The sequence below is a fragment of the Neodiprion fabricii genome, chromosome 1 (assembly GCF_021155785.1).
Source record: "Neodiprion fabricii isolate iyNeoFabr1 chromosome 1, iyNeoFabr1.1, whole genome shotgun sequence".
Lineage (NCBI taxonomy): Eukaryota > Metazoa > Arthropoda > Insecta > Hymenoptera > Diprionidae > Neodiprion > Neodiprion fabricii.
Window position 1 is genome coordinate 36,810,187 of NC_060239.1, and position 14,245 is coordinate 36,824,431.

Consider the following 14,245-nt stretch of genomic DNA (forward strand, 5'->3'; position numbering starts at 1 on the left):
AAGAATTTAAAAATTTGATCTTCTCATGCACAGTTTCAAAAAACTAATTAATATTTACCGATTGAATCGAGTCGTGTTCGATTATTTTTTCGAACCAAATTAATGGCTCAGTGGCCATAGCTACAATCTAACACAACCTTTGGCCCATCCAATCTATCCGACGATCAAATTCCGAATCGTCGAGAAAAAATGCTTCTCTCGTCGTCGACACCGGCAATTATTTACATCGTCCGCTAACCAGATCTGAAAAATGTAATCCGAATGACGATTTATTCTCTCCTCGTCGATTTCGAGCTTGCGATTCGTCCCCTGACCGAGCTTGCACCCTCGGGCACGGGGGCACGTCGTCGACCCCCGGATAAGAAGAGTCGTCGTCGTCGTCGTCGTCGTTGTCGGCGGCGGCGCCGTGCCACGCCCTCGCAAAGTGTCCGGCGTCGCGACGCCGCCGCCCCGCACCCTCACACTTCGTTCGCCGCGGCGGTGAACGCCTGCAAGCTCGAATCTCCGAAGCCAGTTCGAAGCCAGCCTCTCGGCGGACAACAGCGTCGAAGCCGACCGCACGCGCCGCATTTCGAACCCGCAAAATCCCTGATACAAGAAGTGGAAAACCCCGCGCGGTCCGAGAGTCGCCCTTAACTTTCAACCCTTGTTTTAATTTTCCTCCATCCCCTCTGAAATCAAACCTCACCTTTCGAGACATACTTTTTTTCCCACCTTTCGCACGATCTTATTTCCGATCCTCTCCTCGTCCACCCACCACCCCCGCGCCCCTCCCCTCCCCCTCACCTTTCTTCCATCTTCCACGATTTTTCACCCCGACGTTACGACTGCCGTTTCTCTTTTTCTTTCTCGCTTTCACTTATCCCAACGGGAATCGCAGGGTGCGTCGCGTAGCTGTGCAGTGAATTGTGCCGCTGGGTTTTATTTGTAATATATTTGTTTACCTGTTCGATTAATGAAAAATAAATACCTAATTACAATATTAAATTATAGTTCAAGTGTACCGCCGATTTTAGACCGTAATTCGATGGTAAAATTTTCTTCGGCATCCACCTGCAATAGCTATAGTTGTAATATCTCTTGTCCGATTATCAACTGTTTCTGAATCCACTACAGCGCAGTTTTTGTTGTATTGTAAATTACACATTCTGCAGAGAAAATATATATATTTATATATATATATTTTTTTTTCCTCAAACTCGGTGATACAATTACCGAAGCTGTTTAGGTTCGTTGAAATTTCTTTTTGATTGTCGACTCGGTTCCTTTTCTTTTTTTTTTTTTTTATCTTTCCCCTCTCGAGTTTCAAATATCTTCGGAAAAGTAGCTTTCGTACACATGCCGAATATAGAAGGAACTTGGGTTTCTTTTTTCTCGTCGAGATATCAACGAAACAAAAACTTTGTTCGGCTTAGATATTATCGAATATTTTTTTTACCATGCTTGTAATATCCGCAGCAGGGGAAAAATGATTCCTCTAAATTTTCCTCTTCGTAGTCACGATACGAAATATTTTTCAAAAACTTTTTTTCGAAACCAAAACCGGCTCACATCGCTGTGTTATGATCGATCTTTCACTTTCGTTTTACAAGCCGCGACGATTCGTCGACAACCGAAGAATTGAAAAATGAGATTCGTTAAGTCCGAATCTCTTCCCCCCTGTCAGTGATTGTTTTTTCATTAGCCATGAAAAGTCGAGTGAGAATCTCGGGGAAAAAAATAATTGCGATGCAATAAAATCCATCGCTATTCTCGTCTGCGAAAAAGAAAAAAAAAACGAGACAGAGAGAGAGAGAGAGAGAGGAAAAAAAAACAGCCAGCAGTCGTTTCTGAGCTTAATGAAAATGAGAGAAGAAGAAGTTTGAACCAAAGAAATAGAAAAGAAAAAAAAAAAAAACTATCACCACCGAGAAACGACAAGAGAGAGAAAAGAAACCGTTTAAGATACACACAGTTTGAAATGTATAAGAACCAGGTCACGGAGTCGAAAAACAAATCCGACGTTCCATTCACCGGTTCATTCATGCTTACGCGGATGAATTTAAAAAAGAAGAGAAGAACCATGACCATCGGTCGTTTTTCGATTATATATCGATGAGATGACTCATCGCCTGAACCGCGAGATGTGTTTATTATCTTTTCTTCGTCCCGTCTTATGTAGATCAAGTTTGTTCTTCCCGATACATTTACGCATAATCAGAGTATATTACACGATGCAGGGTTATACAGAGCGCGTGGTGTTAAAAATTTTTCACGATTTTTCATCCGACACTTCGTGCATAGTGAGCATCTTTGTCACGGGGAAAAAATTTGCAAGATTTTTTTAATAAAATTACGACTTTCAACTTATTCGAGTACGTCAAACTTATCGGATACAATAAATTCGCCCGTGTGATTTCAGTGAGACGAAATATCGACGTTTTGGTTTTTTTTTTCTCATTTCCCAGCTGCGAATTTTGGATTGATTATTGCGTTGTATTATTAATATGCATATGTTTTACGAATAATAGCTAGTCGATTGAAAGGATAAAGAGAAAGGATGCTCGACACACGGACTTCTTGATATTTCGTACAATGAGAACCGAACAGTATAACTTGTAATATCGTATCGAGTATCAGCGCTGATTGATGCATTGTTTTCAAGATAAAAATTGAATTGTAAAAAGTTTGTGTGAAAGCTATCGGAGTGTGTTTGGTATATTATCAATTACTCGTACGGACATTTTCACGTCCTCTTCGCAGTTTCGTTTTCGTACACTACACGTGTTCGCATATTGATAAATCGTAATAATAATAACAACAATAATATTAATAATAATACATTGGTGAACAATCGCAAAATATTATTTCCATTCACTTGCCATTTTTATAATCTGACTAAAAAAGCAAAAGAAAGAAAGAAAGGAAGAAAGAAAATTAAACGTACATTAAAATAAAAAGTGAAATACAATTTTTTTTTTTTTCAATAGTTTCAACGTTCCTCTGGCGTTTAAAAAAGCTCTATAAAAAATTGAAATCCAAGTGATATTGTTGTACGTTATTCGTCCGGCTGTTGGGTCCAGAGATCGGCGAAAGGAAAGTGAATATTACAACAAACAGTGCATATAATCCAGTGCAGATTTGGGAGGATCAAGTTCGTCACCGAAAAAGTGAGTAAAGCTTTTTTGAAACAACGAAACAGAGCGGAATAAAAAAGAAAAGAAAAAAAAACGAAAGCACTGTATGGTGTTAAAATATCGCTGCATTGCAACGGAAATCTGGGTGTATTCTGTTTTTATATTTTCTTTCGAAACGAGCTTGCGATGAGAAGGAATGCTGTGCCATTCCAAATTGTTAAGCTTCGCCCGTAATCTCCTGGCTGCGTATATGTGTAAACAAGTGTATAACTGGGAAAATATGCAGCGGTCGAGTCGTAAAATTGCACGCGAAGTCTGCGATTCCGTTCGTGTTTCTTGGTTTTGCGATTTTTAAGACCGTGTAAAATCAATTAGATTCACGAAAAAAAAAAACGAGAATCAGGGCTTGCAAAGTGAAATTTAAGTTCATAGCATTTTTTTTTCATCGTAAAAAGAAACTGAAATTTGTATAATGAAATAAAAAACGTTAATTTCTTGATAATTTTCGACAGATTTATTTTCGTAAATGTAAATATTTCGTAGTTTGTACATTTTGTTTTTTTTTCCGATCAAGTTCACATTTGATTTGTGAACAGATCGTTTTTGTTTTTCAAACAATGCGCGAGGCCGTTGACAATTAATCGTCACACAGCGTTCTTCTGATCAACCGAGATACTAATTGAAAAGGGGAAAAATTCATCGGAGGAAATTCGTGACAGAATTTATTTGAAAAAGAATACGAGCTATCGATACAAATTACGTAATCAAATTGTACGAATCGTTCGTGTTTGACAAAAAGAAGGAAAGAATGATACAACAATGCAGATGCAATGATGTAACTTCGCTTTGATGATTAATCGCGAAAAGGTTTTTTTTTTCAATATTTGATACTCGTATTTTTTAAATATTATATCTTGTGTAATTGACGAGATTATTGTTTGACTAAATTGTACTTGACCGATAGAATTTAGACGCCTTAGTCACAGCTATTTACCTTTCGTCTGGTCATTAATTTTTCTTTTACCATTTTTTCATCCATACTGTGTAATACATGCACACGTGTCAGGGTATTTCATAAAAATGGCACCCCTTGAAAAGATTGTTACGGTTAAAAAAAAAAGCTTCTGGCAAAAGATGAGCGTTCTACGTTACATAGAAGATCGCGCTCACTTGATTTTCACTTTTACGAATTTTTTCTTTTTCAATTTACGAAGTGTCGTGAATAAAATTGTTGTTCTATCGATCACATCGATCATGATATCGATTCACGTCACAAAGAAGACACACGATTGTGATATCAAGTTTCCAGTTGATATTTGAGAAGCGTATCTGACGATATTTTCATTATTAATTCAATCTCGCAAAATAGTTGTAATTTAATATGAACTTTTAATTTAGGAAAATAAGATTTCCGGATGATATATCGTGTTATGGATCATGATCCTTGGGCTGAACGTAAATGTCAGGAAAGAAATAATAATTAAAGTGCTACAACGTGTTTCTTTACAAATTAAAAAAAATGTGAAAAAAAAGAGTGAAAAATCAATTGAACGCGATCTTCCACCTAACGTAGAATGCTATTATTTTCAAATATTTACTTCTTGAGGGGCGTCACGTTAGAAAATCATAGATTGTTATTTTCCGTAACACCTACAGTAAAAACGTCGAAAAAAATTCCCAAATCAAAAATTGACCAACCTTACGCTATACATACATATATATATATATATATATTTATACGTAACGCATCGTATTATTCTAGGATGAATTTTGGTCGCATTATTGAACAAAACTTGCGAGGAATTTCGTTTTTTAAAAAAGTAAAGTGTGTCGCGGGCAGATTTAAGCATTGCGGATGAATAAATTCAGCCCGGCGAAGAAAACGTTTTGTTGTGACAATTGTGACACCTTGGTTTACGCCTGGCGAGCTTTCGCCAGCAGCCGGGCTTGGCATGAACTATGCTTATTATTAAACACGTGCCTTATGCACGAATATATGCCAGAGCTGGGCACCTGAAATGCCTGAGTATCTGCACGTCTGTGTGTATGTGTACATATATATAACATACACAGCATCCGAGTGACTGGATTCTAAAAGCTAGAGAGCCCAGAGTCTAGACGTTATATATCCGTTTTCAGAGAACTGCGTCGAGAAGAAGAAAAACTCGATTTCCAATATCGCGGAGCCAATTTTAATGGGGTAACTTCGGTTCGTTAGACTTTTGTTTTTTTTTCCAAAAATATTCCACGCGGATCGTTTCAGGCGATTATTTTTCAATTTTTTTTTTTTTTTTATTTATTCTTAATTAATTTTTTTTATTGGCTACATGTACTGAAAATTGGAGCCTTATAATTTGTCAATTACTCGATGAAACGAAAACTAGTCAATTTAAGTTAGATTCTGTGATTTAAAATCATTAGAAGTCGCACCAAGTCACTAAAGGCTGACTGAAGTTTTATTTCTGGAAAACTTTAAAAAGCCTGACAATGTAGTCTAAATTCAAGCGATGTCACTTCAAGTTGTTTGTCTTCACTCAAATTCACTCCGTTCAATTGATCTCTTGAAATGATTCCTTTATTTGCCGTTCCTGCAGTCCGTTGCTCAAAAAAAAAAATCAGGATCAAACACAGAGGAAAAGGTTAGAATTATTTCTTCTCCAGTCCAGACTTGATCGAATCGCAGAAACGCTCTTTGCGATTTTGATTTGATGTTTCTTATTCCCATTTCCTCTTCTTTTCATTGCTCAACGGCCAGACACGTTTGTTACGTACACTTAGTAACTCGTTGTTCGATATATTTACGTACCTGTTGTACACATATGTATAAGTTATAAACAAGAACGAAAAAAAAAAAAAAAAAACATTCACACCCTTTACAAACACAATCGTTACATTCGTTATTCCATTTTGTTGCCTTATTTTCCGTTATTTTCCGCCTCGGGAAAAAATACGTTCAAATAATTCGCAAAATATGTGCATGAATATTGAAAAATTGACAAATAAATCTGTCGGTTTTATAATCCAGGGGAATGAAAATTTGGATCAGACTTTTGATTAGAACCTTTCGCAATCCACGCGGTAATTTCTTTCTTTCTTTTTTTTTTTTTTTTTTATTTTTTAAATTCAAAAACGACGGAAAAAAAAATCTGCGCAGAAAGAAAAAATCAGTAAGACGGAAAAAGTACAAGTATGCAAAAATACACGGCAACCAAACTCCCATTATCCTTTTCCGGTTATGGGGATCGTTACTTCCGTTATTTCGCATCATTTCTTTCCCCCCCATAAACACACGTGTGCGTATATTCATCCTGCTTCATATATTTCCCTTTTTTTGTCGCCGAATAATATCGCAAATTTTTCTACACAGGGTTGCGAAAATGCGAAACGAAATTCCGAAAATAGTTGCGAACGCGGCCGACGTGCAAGGGAATAAAAATAAATAACGCGAAAGAAAACGAAAAATAATAAAAGGCGAGAGGCGAAATTGGCCTGCCAACGAGAATTTTCACCATTAATCTTCGCTTTGCGTAATTTAACCTTCGGAGTGTCCATCGGTCCATGAATACACCGGTCAAAGAGAGAGCCTAATTGCCCTCCTCCTCTGTCGCGATCTTCGAATATTCCGCGTCACTCTAAAATTGCGGTCGATTTTCATCCAGGCTCTTTCGTCGTTCCAAGTTTTGAGAAAATCTTCGTCAATCGAGCTTCCGAATTTTATTTGTCCGAACGGATGCGAAATGCGCGGAGCGTGGCGTTTCAACTTCCGGAGCTTAACACGTTCCGCGATAAATTTCAGAGTGCAGAGCGCGTTAAAACTAGGTATATTCATTCTCTAAGAATCGAGAAAAGCTCTGCGTCAGTGCTCAGCTTTCAAGCTTTTACTTTTCGAGCTGAGTCGGCGGAGTGAATTTACTATTTTTGTTGAAACGTTCCGATTTATCCGAGGATTTCTTCCTACATTCGTTAATCGATGCGAAACTGATAAAATCACTGTCACGTCATCATCGAATCACAAATTGCCTTGTGTATTCGAGAATATGGAAACTCACGTAATACTTTGTGCAAACTTTGCTCCATTTTCGAGATAAACTTGTGTTATTAATTTTGTTTTTTTTTGCTTTTTCTTTTTTTCAACGATCTTCACGAATTAAAGATACATTCGGCACTCCAAATAAATTTACACATCTGCGATCAGTTTCGAAGGATAATCGATACGTCACACCGAGATGCTTGAACAAGGGATTAATCCTGCCTGGATGATTACGCCTGTTATTCAAATGTTCAGCAAATTTGGGGAGGAAACGATGATATGTCCTGTATATCGGACAGCTGGTAGTTCGACGGTTGTACGCAAATCGTATCGCAACCGATCCTGGATTCGATTTCGAACCCTTGCAACTTGACACCGAGCATATCAAAAATATCCCCTGTATCAAAGTTGGAGGAATAATTTTTTTTACACACGGCCGTAACGAAACGTCGGATAATTTTCAGGATCAATTTCACGGAGCGCAGGATTTATTTATTTCTTTTATTTGTTTATTTTTTTTTTTCGACAAAAAAAAACTACCTTGTATAATTTACTTGTCTTTACATGTTTCGTTCTATTATTGTCATTGACATTTCTGAATGTGTAGGAAAAATTTTCCACGCAACTTGACAATTACTTACTTAAAATTTCGAAGAAAGAAAAAAGAGGGATGATTTTGTGCAAATATTTGCACAATCGAATTATATATTCGTCGTTCTTTCAGTGTTTTCGACAATTCAGTCCAACTGGTGTGTTAGGAATATAAATCGAATTTCACGCGTTTTACATTGTACGGTGTATTCTGTTAAACGACGTCCCAGCACTTTCGAATCGGGGCTGTATAATATACATCATCTTATTCTGTCCTCACGTTCGCACGTAATAACCAGCCAATAACCGTCTGGCAAGACTCTGAATTCACGTACATACGTACTTGTTGTATAACAGCCTAGTGTATGTACAACGCGCACGTATGTTTTATACACGTATATGTATATATGTATGTATATATGCATATGTATATGCGTTGTACATGGAAGAGAGACACGGCTGATTATTAACCCCGCGCTAAGTACAGTTCGTACTTCACGGTTTCTCTGTGCACTATGTACAATATACGTGTACCTACATATGTACGTGTATATACACGCGTATAAAGCGACAGGATTGTACGTGACTCGGATAGAATCGAGTTATTTCATCCAGCGCCTGTATATATATACATATATATATATACACCGTAATGCGGGAAATGTAACTGGAGCAAGTTTCGCGATCGAACGAATTGCAACAATGATCGCAGAACCGAATGGTCGCGAAAAACTTCCGGGTAATTCCAAAGGGTAGCGAGTATAAAAATGCAACAATAATTTGAAGGTGGAACAGAAAGAGAGAGAGAGAGAGAGAGAGATAGAAAAGAAATAAATTTTAAACAACAATGAAAGCAATACGAACACGTCTGTAACGTATTTTATTGTATTATTACATACAAGTTAATCATTGGCCTCACTTCAACGTGCTTTCCGATATTTTTTATAATTCTATTTTCGAACTTTTCAAACTTGCAGTCGCGTGGCTGGTCATTTTTTTTTTTTTTTATTTTCTATTTTTTTTATTCTCTCCACATCATACGTTTGCCTCTCTATTTCTCTTCGCGTTTCGTTCGAACATTCAATATCAAATTCGACCGGTTTGTAATCGGTAATAAGTTGTTGTTGTCTTTTTTTTTTTTTTCTCTCTCATTTATCGAAGCTCAATCTTCACAACAAAGGCGACCGTGTTTTTTCCGCAGGTTTGCAATTTTCACTAATTCCTGAATAACATTTAACCCGTGCGGTATTCTCAAAATAGAAATAACCGTGAAAATAAATTGCTTACATGGACGTGCATGCGTGTGTATATACTCGTAACATGTAAGTGCAGGAATTTCGAATAATTATGAAAATTAATTATTTTTATTGTCAATATCATCATCGTCGTCATCATCATTATTATTATTATTATTATAGAAGCTGGAGCATTTAATCGGTGATTCGATAATTGATAAACTTTGATTAAAGGCTATATTGTTCCGACAACTATTCCAGTAATATCTTGATTATAATACCCTGCCCGCTAATAGAAGCTATACGAAAACCCCGACGTGGGTCGCGATATAAACCCCTCCAAGATTATTAACACACCGCTAACCTCCGCGTAATGAGCAGAGTAAGGTGAACACGCGGCATCGATAGAATGATAGATAAAAATAATAATAGACTGCAAGAAAAAAAACACCGAGAAAAATTGAGTGAAAGAGGTATCGTTGAAAAAAACTGTTTGAACATCGTTGGAATTACGAAAAACGAGGTACGCCTGACCATTTTGCGCTATTTCAAGAATAGTAACGGATACGAGACTTTTTGGTTACAGCTAGAAAACTAATTTTCATTTTCTACCTAGAACTATATTTTTTGATTGCGGTAGAAAAATTAAAACAGTTAAGGACCGAGCGGTAACCGGAAATAAAAGTTTCTCTCAGTGCACTGCACATATACCGAGTAGTGAATCAAAATCTTAATCGTAATTGTCACGATACGTTTTTCGCATTTTTGAATAATTATTTTTAGGGAACAAATTAAAATCGTTCCGTACTCTCTTCGGTATTAAATAATTATTCGAAAGCAATATTGTCATTGCTTAATCGATTCACTGTAATTATATTTTACGTTTCACGTTATTTTTAAGGAAAGTTTTGCACAAAGTTACCGTTCCATTATATTATCTGCGAGATATACGGCGCGATGTTGACACTGTCGAAGATAATTATCATATTATTATTATTATTATTATTATATAAGAAGGGAAATATTGATTTCCGTTTGAAGTTTTCGAGAAAATCGAAAAGTCCGAAGAATCGTCCTTAATTCGGTGCGTTATGAAAACTTTCTTGCCGTTGTATTGAATTATTATTTTTGTTGTCGTTGTTGATAAAATTAATTCGCAATCCTATAGGTGCATGTATATATTTTAGTTACGCTCTGTGTTCCGGTTTAAGGCTGATTGTATTTACGCAGCTTCCGGTTACCAACGATATTTGTTTTTTTATTCGTCAGTTGTTTTTCTTGTGAATTAATTCGGTAATAAAATACCACACTTTGAGCTGGTTAAATTTTTTTTCCAACTCCACCTGTGAAATTGGAAATTTTAGGAAATCGTTTGTCTGGCAAAGGAGTATTTTTCAGAATTTTGACAGATTTTGTTTTTCGAGCATCGGGATGAAGGTAATATTTTTTTGTTTTCTTGTGTCACGTATTCTGAGAGTATTATATGTATATTTATCGTGTCGCGGAAAATTTATCACGTGCTGTATTAAGAAGGGAAAAAATTGACGAATCTATTTTTGTAACATTTTGTTTTTTTATCATACCGTCATTAATATTACAAGGATTGACGATAACGTTGAACTGTAAAACTTTCCGTGCTAAAAATTTTTAATTTTAAACTTGGTTAGAAAATAGAAATGAAAGAAATATAGAGCAGTAATTTATAGTTGTTCGTATCCGAGGTAAGCCTTACAGTTTTATTTTGTTCCCGCTCCTCTTCAAAGAAAATCTCTTCTTAAAGTCAAATCGTTCTTTTTCTCCCTCTCCTTTTCTCATCCTTTTATTTAAATCCCAATTCTTTCCTTCAGTCTCATTCCGCGGGCCGTTAAAACTGCCAGAAGGTGGAAGACGTCGGTTTTAATTACACCCGGCGTTCAGCTCGAATGGTTAAATTAATTAACAAAATCTTTGTTCGGGGCGTAAAATCTTTCTTCACTTTCCGAGAAACATATCCCGTGAATCAAGACCCGCTGCAATCGATCATCTGCGAAAGCAGCGAGAGTAGTTTAATCAACTTTCAGCCAGATAACTCCTAGTGAAATGTATACAACTATATATATATATATATATATATATATATACATACATATATATTCGCAAGTCTCCGTCTCTTGTGAGGTAATAAAATAGTTTCGATATCTGGCAATCCACTTTTTTCATACTTTACGGATTATTGTATCAGTCGGAGAAAATAAACTAACTTTAGGAGAAATTCAGGATTTACTTCGATATAGATATGTATATATGTGTAATAACAAAAAACGTCAAGTAACGGTGATGAAATTTAATCAAAGATTGTTTAAGTCGTCGATTTTATTTTATTTCGTATTTTAAAATCGATAAGGTTACAATTGTTTCTTAATTATCGATATTGATGTAAAATTCTGAATGAGTTGTGAATTTTTTCAACCCAAAGTCTGTCTGAATTTTGACAAATTTCAAAATTGTGCTGCTTTTTTGGCGAACACTTGATATCTTGGTCAATATTTTTCCAAATCGATCAATCAATCGCTTCTGTGGAATTATCGGTGAGCCTTACGATATGTTTTTTATTTTCGAAATTTAACAATTTTTTACATGCAGAAACAGAAATCGACTGTGAACTGGAAATTCGGTGATGGATAGATTTCAATAGGTTAACAATTCCCATAAAGTTTGGACAGCCGTCGTTTCACAACCGGAAGTCAATCTGACTCTCGATAAGATTTACGTACCCGTTTATATTTTCAGTGAACTCTTGATGTTTATGACAGTAAGAAAAAAAATAAAAATCACCGTATCCATCGATTATTCATTTCTCTGGAATTTCGTGAGTTTTTTTTTCCATCTTTTATAAACCTCAAAATTCGTCTGATAAACAAAAATAAACAACGAACTATAAATTCGGTGGATACCACGGCTGAATTTACGAGCCTGGTTAAAACCGGAAGAGATTAAGAGATTTTCGATGTCAAGTGCAGGTCACTGACCGGGCGACCCTTGCAGCAGGCCGTTTGAAACCCGACGAAGTTTTCTTGGCGATCAGTTGGCGTCGTGACGTCTTACAAAATGTTTAAAAATAATCGGCCGTGCAAGCATCGTCAATACCGCAACGTTTCGCGGATATTCGCTTCGTCTCTTTCTTTTTTGTGCTCGCATTTTTTATTTTTTTATTTACATTTTCTCTATATACATAATTTTCACCCGTTTTTCTCTCACATTAGCTTACGGCTCGATGAATCTTTCCAACAGTATATGTAAATACCCGATTCTGAACACAGATTTCTACGCGACCTTTAATCTTCGGTAGATAAAACGTCGGCATAGCAGATCGAAAAAGTCGGTAAATTCGATCGCGGTTTGGGTTTGAGTCTCGGGTGAAATGTCGATAAGTGTCGGTAGTAGGAATCTGTCTTGTATATCTAACGTATAGCTATTACGGTTATATTTCTCGTCGTGAGATAATTCAGGAATCGATCGCAAGTCAAGAAAAGCTTCTTTCTTTGTATGAGCTCCTGATGCAGGATCAGAACTTTATCGCATCAACGTATTTCTCGTCACGTTTCATTTCGCGATGGAAATGGATTTTACCATTCGAACCCTCGTGAATATTTCAGGGTTGTGTGACGTTTTTTATACCCCTGCTATACTGGAAAGAGATTTTTCGGTACATGAAACGGGGTTCGTCTTTTATTACTCTATATTCAATCATAAGCAATATACGCGTGCGACAAGGTCTAAGGATTTGGTCGAGATTGCTTTCGCCTTCAATCTTACACTTACATTTTCTCGAGTCGATGTATTTTTCATCGTTCGATTCGATGTGATATTACTTTTTTAACGGCTAAATGACCATCGGAAAAGATTTACGAATCGAAAATCGATACTTTTCGTTGATTTCACTGTAAGATAAGCGTCCACCAAGAAAAAATGACAAAAATCTTAAACAGCAGCTTTACAGATATCAATCTTTTCGTTTAAGATCGTTTTTAATTTTTTCAAAAATTGCTTCAAAAAATTCGATTTTCTTTCAAGGAACATCGCGTAGAATTTTATTCAGAAAAACCATTCATTGCAAGTTCACTGAAACATATTGTTTTTTTTTGTTTTTGTCAAATAATCAATCACAAATATCGCTATTTGTTGATCGATACGTCGGCGTCAGTGCAATCACATTGACAAAATTAAGACTTCAACGTCACCAGCGTAATAAAAATAAACAGACAAAAATGAAACATGAATATTTCGTGATACTCGAGAAAAAAAAAAAATAAAGTCAGCTCAAAAAATATTTTCACCCTTGTTTCCTAATCAATCAAACTTGAGCTTGCGTAACCGGCCCGACGACTATAATTTGGATTATTCCCCACCCCATGCGCATTAGGCATTGTGTTTCAACAAAGGGGAAAAGATAGTGTAAGACACAATGCGCACCCCTTGTCGTCACAAAACAGATTGTTGTTATTTTCCCGAGCTCGAAGCAAGGGAGTGAATGGCGATAATTATTGTCGTCGACATTCGAAAGCCACCATCTAGGTTACACGAACACTATTATGCAACAAGATTTCTCATAAACGTGCAAATAATGAAAAAAAACAAATTCAACCCTGTATTGGACAAAAGTGAGTAATTTTCCAAAAGAAAGTGACCAGTCATTATTATTTTTCTTTTCTTTTTTTTCTGAATAGATAATTTACTGTCAATTTTTCCCACCCTAGCGATTTTTTTACATTTTCATTTCTCTCTTAATTCAATTCCTCCGTTCGCTCCTTTGCTTTTCACTGGCCAGCTTAATTGCAGAAATTATAGGCCCTCTGAATTTTCGATCGTTTTTATACCGTCTTGACATTACTCCGATATTTTAACTACACTAATATTTGGCTGGCGGTAAATAGAACGAAAAGTAAAAAATAAAAAACTTCCCCAATCCCTGTGAAATTTTTGTTCCCTCGGTAAAAAAAATTACTAGCATATTTTAAATACTTTGTTGGAGGAAAAATTTTTTGTTTCTCATTTTTTTTTTTTTTTTGTCTCAGGGTAGACGTAATAATTCGTGTTATGAATATGTATCGAGGGATGAAAAAGTGGTTTTCCAAGGTATCAGCTAATCACTCCTGAAAGGGTTTAAAGTTTTCGCAAGTCTTTGTATATATATACATATATTATAAAATGTCTTGCGAAATTAATTCAAGTATTCGAAAGTCGTTGGAAATTATCCGACAACCGTGAAAATAATAAAAGAAATATAGGTATAT

At 36.0% G+C, this 14,245-nt stretch overlaps 1 protein-coding gene across 7 annotated transcripts in view; it reads left to right on the forward strand.

Moving 5' to 3' along the window:
* Positions 1–532: 532 nt before the first annotated feature.
* Positions 533–14,245, forward strand: part of LOC124176794 (receptor-type tyrosine-protein phosphatase kappa) — a 103,842-nt gene continuing 90,129 nt past the window's right edge. Inside the window, exons 1-3 of one of the 7 annotated variants that reach the window (XM_046558523.1) lie at positions 537–927; positions 994–1,030; positions 2,511–3,149. The gene's annotated coding sequence lies outside the window, so the exon portion shown is untranslated. Of the gene's footprint in view, positions 1,031–2,510; positions 3,150–14,245 lie in introns of all 7 variants that reach the window. The other 6 variants (XM_046558498.1, XM_046558549.1, XM_046558513.1 and 3 more) reach the window with 6 other exon arrangements.